We start from the raw sequence: 15,445 nt of genomic DNA, 5'->3' as shown, positions 1-15,445 counted from the left end.
TTATTATTATTTTGGTGCGTAGCTTAAAAGTATATACAGTATGTACGTGTGTATATATATATATATATATATATATATCAAAAGCTAGTTTCCTGGTTGTCATGTTTATCCTCTTGCTTCAGTACCACAGTAAAATCTTGGATTGGGAGCATAATTCGTTCCGGAAACATGCTTGTATTCTAAAGCACTCGTATATCAAAGCAAATTTCCCCATAAGAAATAATGGAAACTCAGAGGATTGGTTCCACAACTATTTATTCATAAATCCTTCAGTTTATAGTCCATATAAAAAGATTATACAATGTGATAGATTGTGTAACCATAAAATGTCCATCCACAAATGGCGCCTCCACAAGGGGATTAGAAGCAAAATCCAGCAGGCACTACAGAGTATAAAAGAGAATAGAGGCGCCTCTAAGTGTAGCAATTTGGTTACATTTAATGAAGGTTCAACCTTTAGCAACTCACATGGTTGATGATTAAAAGAGGCACATCTAAGTATGCCGGCATCCGGGGTAAAGCTGTCCACATAGACCGTCCTCCTCACCGCCGACTCTCACATCTATCAGTCTGCAAATGTGACCGGGAAGACTACCCTGCAGTGGAGCGATCTGAAAGCAAGGATTTAAGCGATTGTGGAGAGCAGCGTGGAAGGGATGATGTCGATGGTGGTGCAGAAGATGGTCTATGTGGACAGCTTTACCCCGGATGCCGGCATACTTAGATGTGCCTATATTACTCATCAACCATGTGAGTTGCTAAATGTTGAACCTTCATTAACCGCTTGCCGACCGCCGCAAGTAGATATACTGCGGCGGTCAGCCCCTCACAGGCAAAGTGAGGTTTATAAACGTCACAAGCCTGTGAGGCTCTGGGGAGCGAGCGCGCGACGGCAGAGGCGTGGTCCCGCTCCCGCGCGGTCACGGACCCCCCCGCGCGTGTGACCGGCGGACCCGATGTCCGCCGGTCACTCTGCGATCGTCGGAGGAGAGGGAGAAAGTCAGGCGGCTGATGTAAACAAGCCGCCTGTCATTCTCCCTAGTGTAGAAACAGTGATCATACGGTTCTACTATGTAGGACCGTTGATCATTGTTCCTACACTTCAAGCCACAGCCAATCACAGTAAGAATCACGCCCCTAGGGACACACACAGCCCCTCCCTCTCAAATAAAGTTAACCCCTTCACTACCAGTGTATTTTTACAGTAACAGTGCATATGTATAGCACTGATTACTGCAGTAATGTCACTGGTAACCCCAAAAGTGTCAAAAATGTCAGTCAAGGGTCCGATCTGTCCGCCGCAATGTCGCAGTCCCGCAAAAAAATCGCAGATCGCCGCCATTACGCGTTAAAAAAAAAACAACAAAAAGGACAAAAATCTTTCCCTTTGTTAGTAAATGCGATAACTTTTGCGCAAACCAATCAAAATATGCTTTTTGCGATTTTTTTTACCAAACATATGTAGCATAAAACAAATTGGCTGAAAATGTTCCAAAATTTAGATTTTTACATTTTTTTTGGGGGGGGGGGGGGAATTTCATATAAAAAAATTTGAAAAATATTGTTATTTTTGCAAAATTGTCGCATTTTTTTGTTTATAGCGCATGATCAAAAAATCGCACAGGTGATCAAATACCACCAAAAGAAAGCTCTGTTTGTGGGAAAAAAAGGACGTCAAATTCGTTTAGGTACAGCGTCGCACGACCGCGCAATTGTCCGTTAAAGTAGCGCAGTGCCGAATCGCAAAATACCCCCTGGTCAGGAAGGGGGTAAAATCTTCCGGGGCTTAAGTGGTTAAATGTAACCATATTGCTACACTTAGAGGCGCCTCTCTTCTCTTTTATACTCAGTTGTTACATGATGCTACTTGTATGTCAAGACATCACTTGTTTATCAAGTCAAAATCTATAAAAAAATGTTGGTTGTCTTGCAAATTGTTCTCAGACCAAGTTACTCTCAATCCAAGGTTTTACTGTATATGTCCCATGCCCTGGACAAGCAAAAAAATAAAGATTTCTGACTTTACAGATAAGCAGACTTGTTCCAGCTTAGTGATCAGTGGACAGACTAGACAACTTGGAGGGGGGAGGGGGGACCTCCGCATATACTGCTAAAACCTGTTACCCCAAATGGTCAAAAAGCACAGCCCCCTGATGACATGTGACTTATTAAAGACAGTCAGTATGGCCACCCTAACGCGCACTGATAAGATTTCTTTATCGTACATCATGGAACACAGAGCAGCCATATTCATTACTATATGGGTTATACACCACCTATAGGTGAATGGACACTGGCAACCAATCAGACAGGAACTTCCCCCATATACTGTAACCCCCTCCTACACAGGAAGTACCTCCGTTTTTTTCGCCAGTGTCCAAAAGATGATGGTCACGGATTGGAGAAGCTCTCTAGGTTTATATGTTTTTTCAAATAAGAAGAAAGAAGATTATGCTACAAACCCTGATCAAAGATCTCTGAATATAAGTGGATTAGCAATCAGATCCATCCAAAAAAGTCAAAGACTAGAAGGATGGTACCTGAGCCTTGGGAAAGGAGATACAAGGTTTTCCCTGTAATGTTGTCCTTTTAGGCACTGGACCCTGGGATCTGGACCCTTGGTAAAACCAACACCAAAGGCGCTCCGGCAGGGTGCTGTACAGGTCCAAGGGAGTGGCCCCTCAAAAACAAGGAGACCCAGTCCTTGATGGTCGGCAAGTGACAGAAACCCGCCGTGATGGGTGAAGATTGGGTTCTTGTTGCAAGACAGAATCCTGCGGCGGGATTGGTCATTTTTCCCCCCACAAATAGAGCTATCTTTTGGTGGTATTTGATCACCTCAAGGTTTTTTTTTTTTTGCTAAACAAATAAAAAAAGACCAAAAAGTTTGAAAAAAAAATAAAAGTTTTTTGTTTGTTATACAATTTTGTAAATAAATATGTTTTTTCCTGCACTGATGAGCACTTATGAGGCCACACTGACAGGCACTGATGAGGAGGCACTGATGGGGTGGCACGAATATGTGGCACTGATAGGCAGCACTAATAGGTAGCACTGATGGGCACTGATATGTTGCACTGATATGCAGCATTGGTGGGCACTGATAGGTGGCAATGCTGGGCACTGATAGGTGGCATTGATGGGCACTGATAGGGGACACTGATAGGCGGCACTGATGGGCACTGACAGGCAGCACTGATGGGCACTAATAGGCACTGATAGGCGGCACTGGTGGGCAATAATGGGCACTGGTGGGGGGCACTGATCGATGGCAATGATGGGCACTGGTGGGCAGCACTGATGGGGAGGGCACTGGCGGGCTCCTTGAGCCCTGATTGCCATCCCTGTTGGCCATGGTGGGCATCCATGGGGTCATGGGTGGGCATCCCTGGTGGTTCTAGTGGCATCCCCCCCTAATGATCTGCACTGGTAATCAATGCTCTGATTACCAGTGCAGACCCCCCCCCCCCCCCCCGTCAGGAGAGCCACAGATCGGCTCTCCTATACTCGTGCCTGTCAGGCACAAACTAAGGAAAACCGATCAACGGCTCTTCCTGTGTACTATGTGACCAGCTGTGATTGGACACAGCTGGTCACATGGTAAAGAGCCTACGTCAGTAGGCTCTTTACCGAAATCAGAGATGCGGTGTGTCAGAGTGAAACGCCGCAGCACTGATCGCTGCTCTGCGTGCCCTGCGCATTATCCTGCCGCCGTCAATCGCCTATAGGGCGGGCGGGAAGTGGTTAAACATTCTACTCTCACCCTATGTTGTTCACCAGAAACAGTAGGTGTATCATAAACTGTGGTAAAGTACACCTTGTTTGCTTAATCTGCTCTCACTCCATGTTGTTTGGCATGCAGGTTTTCGCCTTGCATTCTTCTCCTCGGAAAGGCTCCAGATCAGGCAGCGCCTTCAGTGGCGTGTCTGTGGCGAAGGATCGTCCACACGTGTGAATAATCACCATTTACCATCACAAGCATGCACGTGGAGCTGGGAGAGGCGTGTCATGATGCGATTGGCATGCGCGTGGATGCGGTCATGCACGTAGCACGCTGCACATGCGCAGTAACAAGCGCACACGGCACGACTATTAAAGGAACTGCTTTCAGCGTGCGAGCTTCTGTCAGAGGCTGGAGGGGACGCAGAGCAGCAGCAGCTGGATGCATGAGTCACTGTGGGTGCATGTGTACAGGCACGGACAGGTTCTCTTACTTTGGGATAATGAGTGCTGTGTATGATAAGCTGTATAGCTTGGCACAAGCCTTGAGTACACTGAAGTTAGTACCTCAAGTTTTCTTGCCTAAGAGTAATTTCCTCCTGAAAGAGGAGTGGGGACACACCTGGAAGGGGCACTGTCTAGAAGATGGACTAGAAGATCCTAGCCGTGCTTCCCCTCTGTTTACCTCCCCTGAAGGGCCAGAGGCGACAATGCAATCTAAGCCATTACGGTTGTCAGGCATAGTAGATGGCTTCTTCTCAAGGAGAGCCTGAGGAAGATTTGACTGATCTACCTAGAACATTATGTTTTGCAGTAGATGCTCTTAACCACTTAAGCTCTGGAAGATTTTACCCCCTTCCTGACCAGGGGGTATTTTGCAATTCGGCACTGCGTGACTTTAACGGACAATTGCGCGGTCGTGCAACGCTGTACCTAAATGAATTTGACGTAATTTTTTTCCCACAAACAGAGCTTTCTTTTGGTGGTATTTGATCACTTGTGCGATTTTTTGATCATGCGCTATAAACAAAAAAAGAGCGACAATTTTGCAAAAATAACAATATTTTTCATATTTTTTCTATGAAATTCCCCAAAAAAATAATGTAAAAATCAAAATTTTTTAACATTTTCGGCCAATTTGTTTTATCCTACATATGTTTGGTAAAAAAAAAAATTGCAAAAGCGTATTTTTATTGGTTTGCGCAAAAGTTATCGCGTTTACTAACAAAGGGAAAGATTTTTGTCATTTTTTTTTTTTTTTTTTAACGCGTAATGGTGGCGATCTGCGATTTTTTTTTGTGGTACTGCGACATTGGGGCGGACAGATCGGACCCTTGACTGACATTTTTGACACTTTTGGGGTTACCAGTGACATTTCTACAGTAATCAGTGCTATATATATGCACTGTTACTGTAAAATGACACTGGTAGTGAAGGGGTTAACTTTTTTTGAGAGGGAGGGGTGGTCTGTGTCCCTAGGGGCGTGATTCTAACTGTGATTGGCTGTGACTTGAGCTGTAGGAACAGTAATCAACAGTCCTACATAGTAGAACCGTATGATCACTGTTTCTACACAGGGGAGAATGACAGGCGGCTTGTTTACATCAGCCGTCTGCCTTTCTCCCTCTCCATCCGACGATCGCCGAGTGACCGGCGGACATCGGGTCCGCCGGTCACACGTGCGGGGGAGTCCGTGACTGCGCGGGAGCAGGAGCGCGCCTCCGGCGGCGCGCGCTCGCTCGCTCCCCAGAGCCTCACAGGCTAGTGACGTACCCATACGTCACTTTGCCTGTGAGGGGCTGACCGCCGCAGTATATGTACTTGCGGCGGTCGGTAAGTGGTTAAAGACTCCATACAACAAATGTCATGGTTTGCTCTTTTGTCAGTTCGTATGCGCAGAATCCTGTGGCTGAAAAGCTGGTCTGCGGAATTACTGTGTAAAAAGTTGTTGGCTGGTTTTCCCTTTCACAGGGAACAACTATTTGGAGATGATCTGGATAAATATATCCAAAAGATTTTGGGGGAAAGAGCGCATTGCTACTTGTTAAAAGAAAAAGAAAACATCCTTCTTTTAAGGTTCCCAACACTCAGACTCCCAGTATTTCTAATCCCAGGCAGTTGCGATGGCACCACCCATCTGGATCTAGAACTAGGCCTTCAGGGCAAGGGCAGAAGAATCCCTGGACCCAGAGACCTACCAAGTTTAGCTCTAAACCTACCTTGTGAAGGGGCGCTCTCACTCAGTCAGGTGGGGGAAGGCTGCTACGGTTCTCGGAGGTCTGGGGAGAAATAATTTAGGACAACCGGGTTATTTCCTCCATCTCGCAAGGATACAAATGGGGATTTCTGGTGTTCCCGCATCCTTGGTTTGTAAAATCAAACATACCTGCAGATTCTCTAAAAAGAAAATCTCCCTTTGTGGCTCTGGACCATTTAAGGTCCCAAAGAGTGATTACAGAGATTCCGGAGGATGAAAGATTTAGGGGGTTTTACTCAAACTTTTTTGTAGTCCCCAAGCCAAACGTAGACGTGAGACCTATTCTGGATCTCAAAGCTCTGAACCAGTTTCTAAACATTCGTACTCTCCGAATGGAGTCAGTTCGCTCAGTCATGGCCTCCCTGCAGGGAGAGGAATTTCTAGCATCCATAGACATCAAGGATGCATACCTTCACGTGCCTATCCTTCAGGCCCATCAAAGGTTTTTATACTTTGCAGTAGACAGTGGTGTATTTAGGTTTTGTGCTGTCCTAGGCCTGACTAAACTTGGGCACCCCCTAATTTATATATGACCCACCCCTTCCTGAAAAGGCCACACCCCTTCATGTTTACAACCCGCCCATCAGGGCAGCATATCAGTGCAGCCCCATCAATCAAGCTTATCAGTGCCGCCTCATGCCCATCAGTGCAGCCTCATCAGTACCCATCAGTGTAGCATATCAGTGCTGCCTTATCATTGCTGCCTCATTAGTGCCCATCAGTGCAGTTTATCAGTACACACCACTGCCGCCTCATCAGTGGCCATCAGAGCAGCATATTAGTGCCCATCAGTGCAGCCTATTAACACACATAAGTGCAGCATATCAGTGCCCATCAGTGCAGGATGTCAGCATTAGGCTGCAGTGCCACACTTATTAGCAACTCGCTGCTCAAAATTCGGATTTTTCCTACAGCTTATCTGTAAAATCCATTTCTTGGAGTACATCACGGGACACAGAGGCCCCTCCCCTCTTGTCTGGGATGTTTATTGCTTGCTACAAAACTGAAGTACTTCCTGTATAGGAGGAGTTATATGGGGAGTTTTCCGGTCTGATTGGTTACCAGTGTCCATTCACCTATAGGTGGCGTATAACCCATATAGTAATAAATATGGCTGCTCTGTGTCCCATGATGTACTCCAAGAAATTGATTTTACAGCTAAGCTGTAAGAAAAAATCAGAATTTTGAGCAGGCAGTTGATCACACTTGCTAATAAAGAGAAAAACTCTAAAACATCTACAAATCCGTCTCATACATTAAAGCGGGAGGCTTTCTTCTGCGGGAGTGCTGGTTCTCATTGCAAGGTGGGAATAGGAGGTTTTCCCTAAATATATTTTGCATGAGCTCGCCAATAGACTGTCTCAGCTTTTGCTTTGTATCTTTCCCCATGAAGACGTAGAGTATTGGGTTGATGCAACTATTGAAGATCGCCAGAGACAGTGAGACAATGTCCAGGATGTATAGTACCTTGTTCTCAGTATATGCTAGGGTTACTCCTATGATGTTGTAGGGGATCCAGGTGATGAAAAACACGATAATAATAATTATTGCCCTCTTGATGGGTTTTCTACCTACTTCAGAAAATCTGATATTTTGTACTTTAAAAGCCAGATGAATGTAACAGATACAAATGATAATAAGAGGGATCAGAAATCCAAAAATTGCACGTGTAAGATTGAAGGGCTTTATTATGTGAGATTCTGAATAACACATGGTCCTGTTATTAGAGGTGTCATATCTTTTGTAGATGGAGACAGGCAGACACATTGCGGAGGACAACATCCAAATAGCCAAGCATATCATCCACGCCATTTTGATTCTTCGGTGATTTCGGGCCCACACGGGACGGACAACCAGAATCCATCGGTCAACGCTGATAGCCACCAGGGTGAAGACACTGGTATACATGTTAAGGATAACGATGAAGGGTAAAATCTTGCAGAGGACAGGACCGTACAGCCAGTCTGGGTAGAAGATCTGCGCTATAATGAATGGAAGAAACAAGCAGCACATGATATCGGCCAGAGCAAGGTTCCCAAACCAAATGGTGGTCACGGTCCGCTCCATCTTCACTCCAGTAACCCAAAGCACCAGAGCATTGCCGGGGACACCCACGAGAGCAGTGATAGATAAAATCAGGATTGTGAACCAATACTCATGGCTGTAAAACGTGGTTGGTTCCATTTCACTGCTGACATTGGACATCTTGTTTACCTGTAAAGACATCAAGAGTTACTTCATCTGTCTGATAATTATTCAATTCCATATTATTGTAAGGAAAATAATGTAATTTCTAAAATTAAAAAAATGTATATACACTCACTGGCCACTTTATTAGGTACACCTGTTCAATTGCTTGGTAACACTAATTGCTAATCAGCCAATCGCATGGCAGCAACTCAATACATTTCGGCATCTAGTGAAGACAACTTGCTGAAGTTCAAACCGAGCATCAGAATGGGGAAGAAAGGGGATTTAAGTGACTTTGAAAGTGGCATGGTTGTTGGTGGCAGACGGGCTGGTCTGAGTATTTCTGGGATTTCCACGCACAACCATCTCTTATGTTTACAGAGAATGGTGGGAAAAAGAGAAAATATCCCGTGAGCGGCAGTTGTGCAGAGGAAAATTCCTTGTTGAGGTCAGAGGTCTGAGGAGAATGGGCAGACTGGTTCCAGAGGATAGAAAGGCAACAGTAACTCAAATAATCACTTGTTACAACTAGAGATGGGCCGAAACCCCCCCCCCCCCCAACCACCACTGGGTTAATGCCAGAACTCTCGAACATTGCAAACGTTCGGACCTGAACGACGCACCCCAATGAAGTCTATGGGACCCGAACAGGAAAAATCAAAAGTCCTCATTTTGGAGGCTTTTGGAGGCCGGGTACTGCTCTGGGGAACTGTTTCAATGCAAACATTTTTTTAAAAGATAATTTGTTTTAAGATCTGTGATTTTAATGATGCTTAACCACTTTACCACCGGAGGATTTTGCTGTCTTACGTCTGGGCCACTTTTTGCGATTCGGCACTGTGCGACTTTAACTGACAATTGCGCGGTCATGCAATGCCGTACCCAAACAAAATTTATGTCCTTTTTTTCCCACAAACAGAGCTTTCTTTTGGTGGTATTTGATTACCTGTGCGATTTTTACTTTTTGCGCTATAAACAAAAAAATAGCGACAATTTTTAAAAAATAACAATATTTTTCACATTTTTTTTATATGAAATTCCCCCCCCCCCCCCCCAAAAAAAAAGTAAAAATCTTAATTTTTTATCATTTTAGGCCAATTTGTTTTCTGCTACATATTTTTGGTAAAAAAATTGCAATAAGCGTATTTTGATTGGTTTGCGCAAAAGTTATTGTGTTTACTAAGTAAGGGAAAGATTTCTGTCATTTTTGGTGTTTTTTTTTTAACGAGTAATGGCGGCGATCTGTGATTTTTTTTTGCGGGACTGCGACATTGCGGCGGACAGATCGGACCCTTGACTGACATTTTTGATACTTTTGGGGGTACCAGTGACATTACTACAGTAATCAGTGCTATAAATATGCACTGTTACTGTAAAAATGACACTGGCAGGGAAGGGGTTAATTTTATTGGAGAGGGAGGGGTTAATGTATGCCTGGTGCTTACTGACATGTGTGGGGGGAGGGGACTGAGTGACACAGGGACAGATCGCAGGTTCAGCTATGCTGAACCCTGCAATCTGACCCTGCCTGTCACTTAGGAGATCCGCCCGCTTGTGTTTACACAAGCAGGTCGGATCTCCACACTCGATTCCCCGACAATCGGGGAAGAGAGGCGGTGATCACCTCCCCTGACCCGCCTCCCGCTGTGACTGAATACAGCGGGAGCGAGCCTCCGGTGGCACGCTCGCGCCACCGAAAGGGGGGAATGTCTGGCGACATAGGTCTACGTCGTCAGACGTTATCGAGCCACTTTGCCGCAGTAGCAGCTCAGTGAGCAGCGGTAAAGTGGTTAAAGTGAAACAAAACAAAAATGAAAAATTCCCTCATATATAGTGTCTGGGGGGTCCCCTTTAGTCTGCTTATGAAGTGGTACAAAGTGGTCTATGTGTAGCACCCTCCTAGGTAGGTGCTAGTGAGAGAGTATAGTTTTGAGCTCTGTCTGCTTATCAGAGGGGCTGCAGGTAAATCTATAATACTCTCTGCCTTCCGGAGAGCAGGATCTGTTAGTGAGGTCTGCTCATTGTGCTCAGTATGCCATTTTATTCAGTCTTGAGAGCACTTCACACTGGTCCAATAGGAGGCATGTCGGACAGTGGGAGAAAACCTGGCGAATGGATGCATCGGCTTTTGATACAGTCCTGATGATTGAGAGAGGGCAGGTCGCCTTGGTGCATGCTGGGATACTGTATAAAAGCCAGGAGCACATGTGCTCAGGGTCTTTCGTTGGAGAGCCAAGTCCTGGAGGGAGGGGTCGCCTGCCTCCTCCTCTATAGAGGTGCCATGCGGTCATAGGAGGTTGTCCTGAGAAACAGAGAAATGGTGGAGAGGAGCTGAACCCAGAGGTCCAGGAAAGCTGACTGAGAGGAGAGACACTGGAGACCCTGTTGCTGTAGTATCGTGAGTACAGGAACTCATGTCAAGGGCCTGAGCTGAGTGGGGCCACCCCTGCTCATAGGATAGTCAGTGGACAGGTGTCAGCAGAAAGAGGGTGCTAGGGAGAGTATCCTGAAGATAAGATAGGATCTTGTTCACCAAGTCATCTTGAGGGAAAGCAAGAGACTTAACCTCTTTCATCTAAAGTGGCAGGATGAATTATAAGCCTGGCCGTTCCTTACCTACAAGTGGAGTAGTGAAGATAGAAGTCCTCAGATATTGTGAATAGTTAAATTGGAGTATCCCACTATTCCCTTCTCCTATCCCCATTACAAATAAACAAAAAAAAAACCTGGACTGTTAATGGAAGTAAAGAGCCAAGAGGAATGTAAGAATTACAGTACATCTGCTTATAACTGTGAGTTGGTAACCAGGGGAGCCCACATAGTTAATATTCAGCAGTCCCTACGGGGGCAGTGCTACATTTGTATAGAACCTGCTGCAGCAAAACTGACATTTATAAAGAAAAAAAATGACTGTTTAAATTGATTTTCCCTGCAAGCTTATTTATTTAGTAAACAATGGTTTGGGGATGATGAGGCCACAATTTAGTACACTCGGAACAAGATTAGGGACTTTTTGGATAAATTCTGGTGTTTCTTTGACAGACTTTGGATGGAAATAACAAAGTTTTGCACCACAGTGAGCAAGCCTTGTGCGAAGAAGCAAAATATAATGCACTCAGGCCAAGATTAACAATTTGTTTTTAGATAAAATCTGCTGTCTCTTTTGCAGATTTTGGATAGAAGTAACAGGTGCTGAAAAATTGGGCTTTGGGTGTTGGTGGTGCCTTCACCCTAAAACCTTCTAGAGGTAGTCATTATGAAAGCAAGAATTGGCTTTTCTTAAAAAATTTGAAACTCGATGCCTCTGTCACACATTTGTTGAAAAATTGTTTTTTGAGTGTTATTGGTACCTTCACCTCATAACCTTCTAGAGGTAGTTTTGATGAAAGCAAGAATTGACCTTGCTGTAAAAATTTAAATTGGATTCCCCTGTCACACAGTTGTGGAAAAATTTGTGTTTGGGTGTGGTTGGTGCCTTCATCCTGTAACCTTCTAGTGGTGTTCTTGATGAAAGCAAGAATTGGCCTTGCTGTTAAAAATTTAAATGATATGCACCTGTCAAACAGGTGGAAAAATTGGTCCTTGGGTGTTAATTTTGCCCATGAAACCTATACCAAAAAATGACTTCAAGATAAAATCAACACCCACAAAGCTAGGCAGCCTAGGCAGTCTTGCAGATATTCAAGATCCCAATAACACTTTATCAGCAACATCTTCACCAGGGGCTTGATAGCTGCTGCTAATCCAGGACTGATTCATTTTGACAAATGTCAGCCAGTCAACAGAGTCTGTGGACAGACACGCTCTTTTATCTGTCAAAAAACCTCCAGCAGCACTGAATGCCTGTTTGGAAAGCATGTTGGATGCTGGGCAGCCCGGCAGCTCAATTGCATACTGGGCAAGTTCAGGCCAGTGGTCGATTCTCATGACCCAGAAACCCAGTGGATCGTCTACTAGAAAGCTCTCAATGTCTGTTTTTGCCTCTAAATAAACTTCCGCCATGTGAATCAGACGTTGCTGATGGGATGTTGAAACTGACAGCCCTGGGCACTAAGGACAAAAACGTTTTTGAAATGCATCACTGAGGCGGCCCCCTTCTTCACTGCTCCTCCTTTAACCAACAAAAGCCTCAAAACTAGCTTTTCCATGAAATTGTAATTTTCCAGAGTCTGGAAAATTGTTACATAAACTCCTCTTTAAGGTGTCCTTTAAGATATTTCATCCTATGCTCCCTCTGCGAGGACAGGATAAGTTCTGAGACTTTCCCCTTGTAACAGTGGTCAAGGAGGGTTGACAAAAAATAATTATCCTTATCCTTGATGACATGAATACTCAGTGTGGCTCTTGTATCCTAGACTAAGGTGACCAGATTTTTAAAATGAAATCCGGGGACATATTTTTTCTTTCTTTTTTTTTTTTTATTGGCAAATGGCACAGAACTGCATAATACACAGAGTGCTGGGCACAGGACTAGATAATACACAGAGCGCTGGGTACAGAACTGCATAATAAACAGAGCGCTGGGCACAGGACTACATAATACACAGAGTGCTGGGAACAGGACTACATAATACACAGAGCGCTGGGCACAGGACTGCATAATACACAAAGCGCTGGGCACAGGACTACATAATATACAGAAGGGTGTTAGGCATAGAGTGCAGGGATCAGAGGTTTGCCATGCACAGAGGACATTTCTGCCCCCACATCCATAGCTCACCTCTGCACCCTTCTCTCACAAATTATCTCTGCAGCCACCTCTTAGCCCTTCCCCCACAACAGCTAAACTCTCCATCTCTCCATGCAGCTGCATTAGCTCTGACCCCTCCTCCCCCTCTGCCCTCATCTGTGTACAAACAGACCCCCCCCCAATATCTGCTCACCTCCCGGTCTCAGCCCTCTACACAGTCATATTTTGGCTCTGCCTCTCTTCCACTGAACAGCAGCAGGCACAGCAGTGAGATTGTCCAGCAGGGGGCGTCTGCATCTGAGCCACCAGGCTGTTTCTCAGCCCGCATGGGATGCCCTGTCTACGTTAATCTAGCCCTGAATCCGGGGACAAAACCGGGGACAGACTTGAACCGAGGACAGTTTCCTCAATCCGGGGACTGTCCACGGAAACCGGGGATGTCTGGTCACCCTACCCTAGACAGACCAGCTGAAGCACTGCATGGTATTTTTTAGCCTGACATGTTGAATGGCCCCTTGAACCCCCTGGTTCATAGGACAATCCAGCAGAGGAGGGCATAGAGGAGGAGGTGGGGTGGAGCTGACAGATCTCACCTCTTCACCTCCAGCTGTATGGAGATGTGGTGGCAAAACAAGCTCCAGCACTGAGCCCTGTCCTGCATCCTTCCAAGCTGGAAGCAGTATGCTGTGAACTAAATATATAGTCCCTGACCCTGCTTGTGGACCACGTGTCAGCAGTAAGGTGGACCTTGCTGTTGACTGCCTTGCCCAACGATGCCAAAACATTGCCTTCCACATGATGGTACAGAGCTGGAATAGCCTTAAATGCAAAGAAATAGTGACTAGGAACCTGCCATTGTGCAAATTCACGGAAGGGGGCAGAATCCACCAGATGGAAAGGCAGGAGTTGTAAAGCCAGCAATGTTGACAAGCTGGAATTTAGACACTGGGCATTTGGGTGGAAGGGAGTGTATTGTTTTTTGCAGCAGCTGGGGCAGAGAAATTCCCCTGCTATACTCTACAACTGGGGTTGTGCTACTGGCAGACATGTTGCAAGGACCTGCGACACCCTTCGCTGTACCATTATCCCTGTCAGTGGAGACTGCTGAGAGGTCATGAATATAGTGGGGTTACACATGAGAGATGAGGAATGAGGAGAAGAAGTGTGTCCCTTGTGTGTGGCTTTCAGGTGCTCTTGCAAACGAGCTGAGTGGTGGAAGGTTAAATGCCTTGTCAAGCATGTGGTACCCAAATGGCTGGTGTTTTTTGCCACGCATGATCTGCTTGCCTCAGAGATTGCAAATTGCAACAGTGTGATCGGCTGCACATGTGCTAAAAAGGGCCAGACAACTGAGCTGGGGGAAGTGGGTGGGGAGATTACAGCACCACAATCTGATGGAATAGGGTGGCTGCTCTCTACTCTTCCATGATGGTTGCCTCTGGAGCATATCCTGACCCGTTGGGGTTGTTTCTCCCTCTTACTTTCCTCCTGTGCTCTATCCGGCACCTAAGTCGCATCAGTGACCTCATCATCATCATCCCCTCCATCCTCATCATTGGAGCCAACTTGGCAATACGCTGCGACTGGGGGAACATGACCTCCAATTTGTTGTTTATCAATGTTCTCCCCTCTCTGTAGGCGCATGTTCCTACCTTACTCAACCTCAGAACCAACATTAGAATCAAGTAATGGCTGTGCATCATCAAGAAGCAAGTGGCTGATGCTGTGTTCAAATAATTCAGATGTCAGTGCAACTGATCCCATCCTCCACCCCCCTCACCACACCCTCTGCCTCTTACTGATCCCACACCCCCCACCACCACCACAGATCTCATCCCTACCCCCCCCCCCACATTGTAGAGGTGATGGGGGAATAGGAATAAGACCTGTGGTGGTGAGGGGGTGGGATCAGCAAGAGGCAGAGGTGGTGGTAAGGGGGGTGGAGAATGGGATCAGTAGCAGCAGCGATAGTGAGGGGGGTGGGATCAGTGGCAGCGGCGGTGGTGAGCGGGGTGGGATCAGTAAGAGCCAAAGGTGGTGGTGGTGGGGGCGAATGTCAACACCGTTGCCATTGATCCCACCCCCCTCACCACCACCACTGCCACTGATCCAACCCCTCTTACCACCACTACTGCCACTGATCCCACACCCCTCACCACTTCTGCTGCCACTGATCCTACCCCCCTCGCCACCACCACTGCCATTGATCCCACCCCCCTCACCACTGCTGCTGCCACTGATCCCACCTCCCTCACCACCGCCACTGCCTCTGATCCCACCTCCCTCACCACCGCTGCTGCCTCTGATCCCACCACTGCTGCTGCCACCGATCCCACCCCCCTCACCATCACCACTGCCACTGATCTCACCGCCCTCACTATCACCGCTGCCACTGATCCCACCTCACCACCGCTGCCACTGATCCCCCTCACTGCCACCACTGCTGTCACTGATCTCACACCCCCACCACCACCACGGCTGCCACTGATCCCACCCCTCTCACCACCACCACCGCTGCCACTGATCATCCCCCACCACCACCGTGGCCCCTGATCACCCCTCTCACCATCCCTGCTGCCACTGATCCC

General features: G+C 46.5%; 1 pseudogene across 1 annotated transcript; it reads right to left on the bottom strand.

Annotated features, from left to right (window-relative positions):
- Window positions 1-7,233: 7,233 nt before the first annotated feature.
- LOC309563529 (C3a anaphylatoxin chemotactic receptor-like) lies at window positions 7,234-8,190 on the bottom strand (annotated as a pseudogene). Its single transcript has one exon. The product of its transcript is annotated as a C3a anaphylatoxin chemotactic receptor-like (transcript).
- Between the last annotated feature and the right edge of the window lie 7,255 nt (window positions 8,191-15,445).

The sequence above is a fragment of the Pelophylax lessonae genome, assembly GCF_965119305.1.
Source record: "Pelophylax lessonae genome assembly, chromosome: 9".
NCBI classification, from domain to species: domain Eukaryota; kingdom Metazoa; phylum Chordata; class Amphibia; order Anura; family Ranidae; genus Pelophylax; species Pelophylax lessonae.
This window is presented reverse-complemented; position numbering and strand designations above follow the sequence as displayed.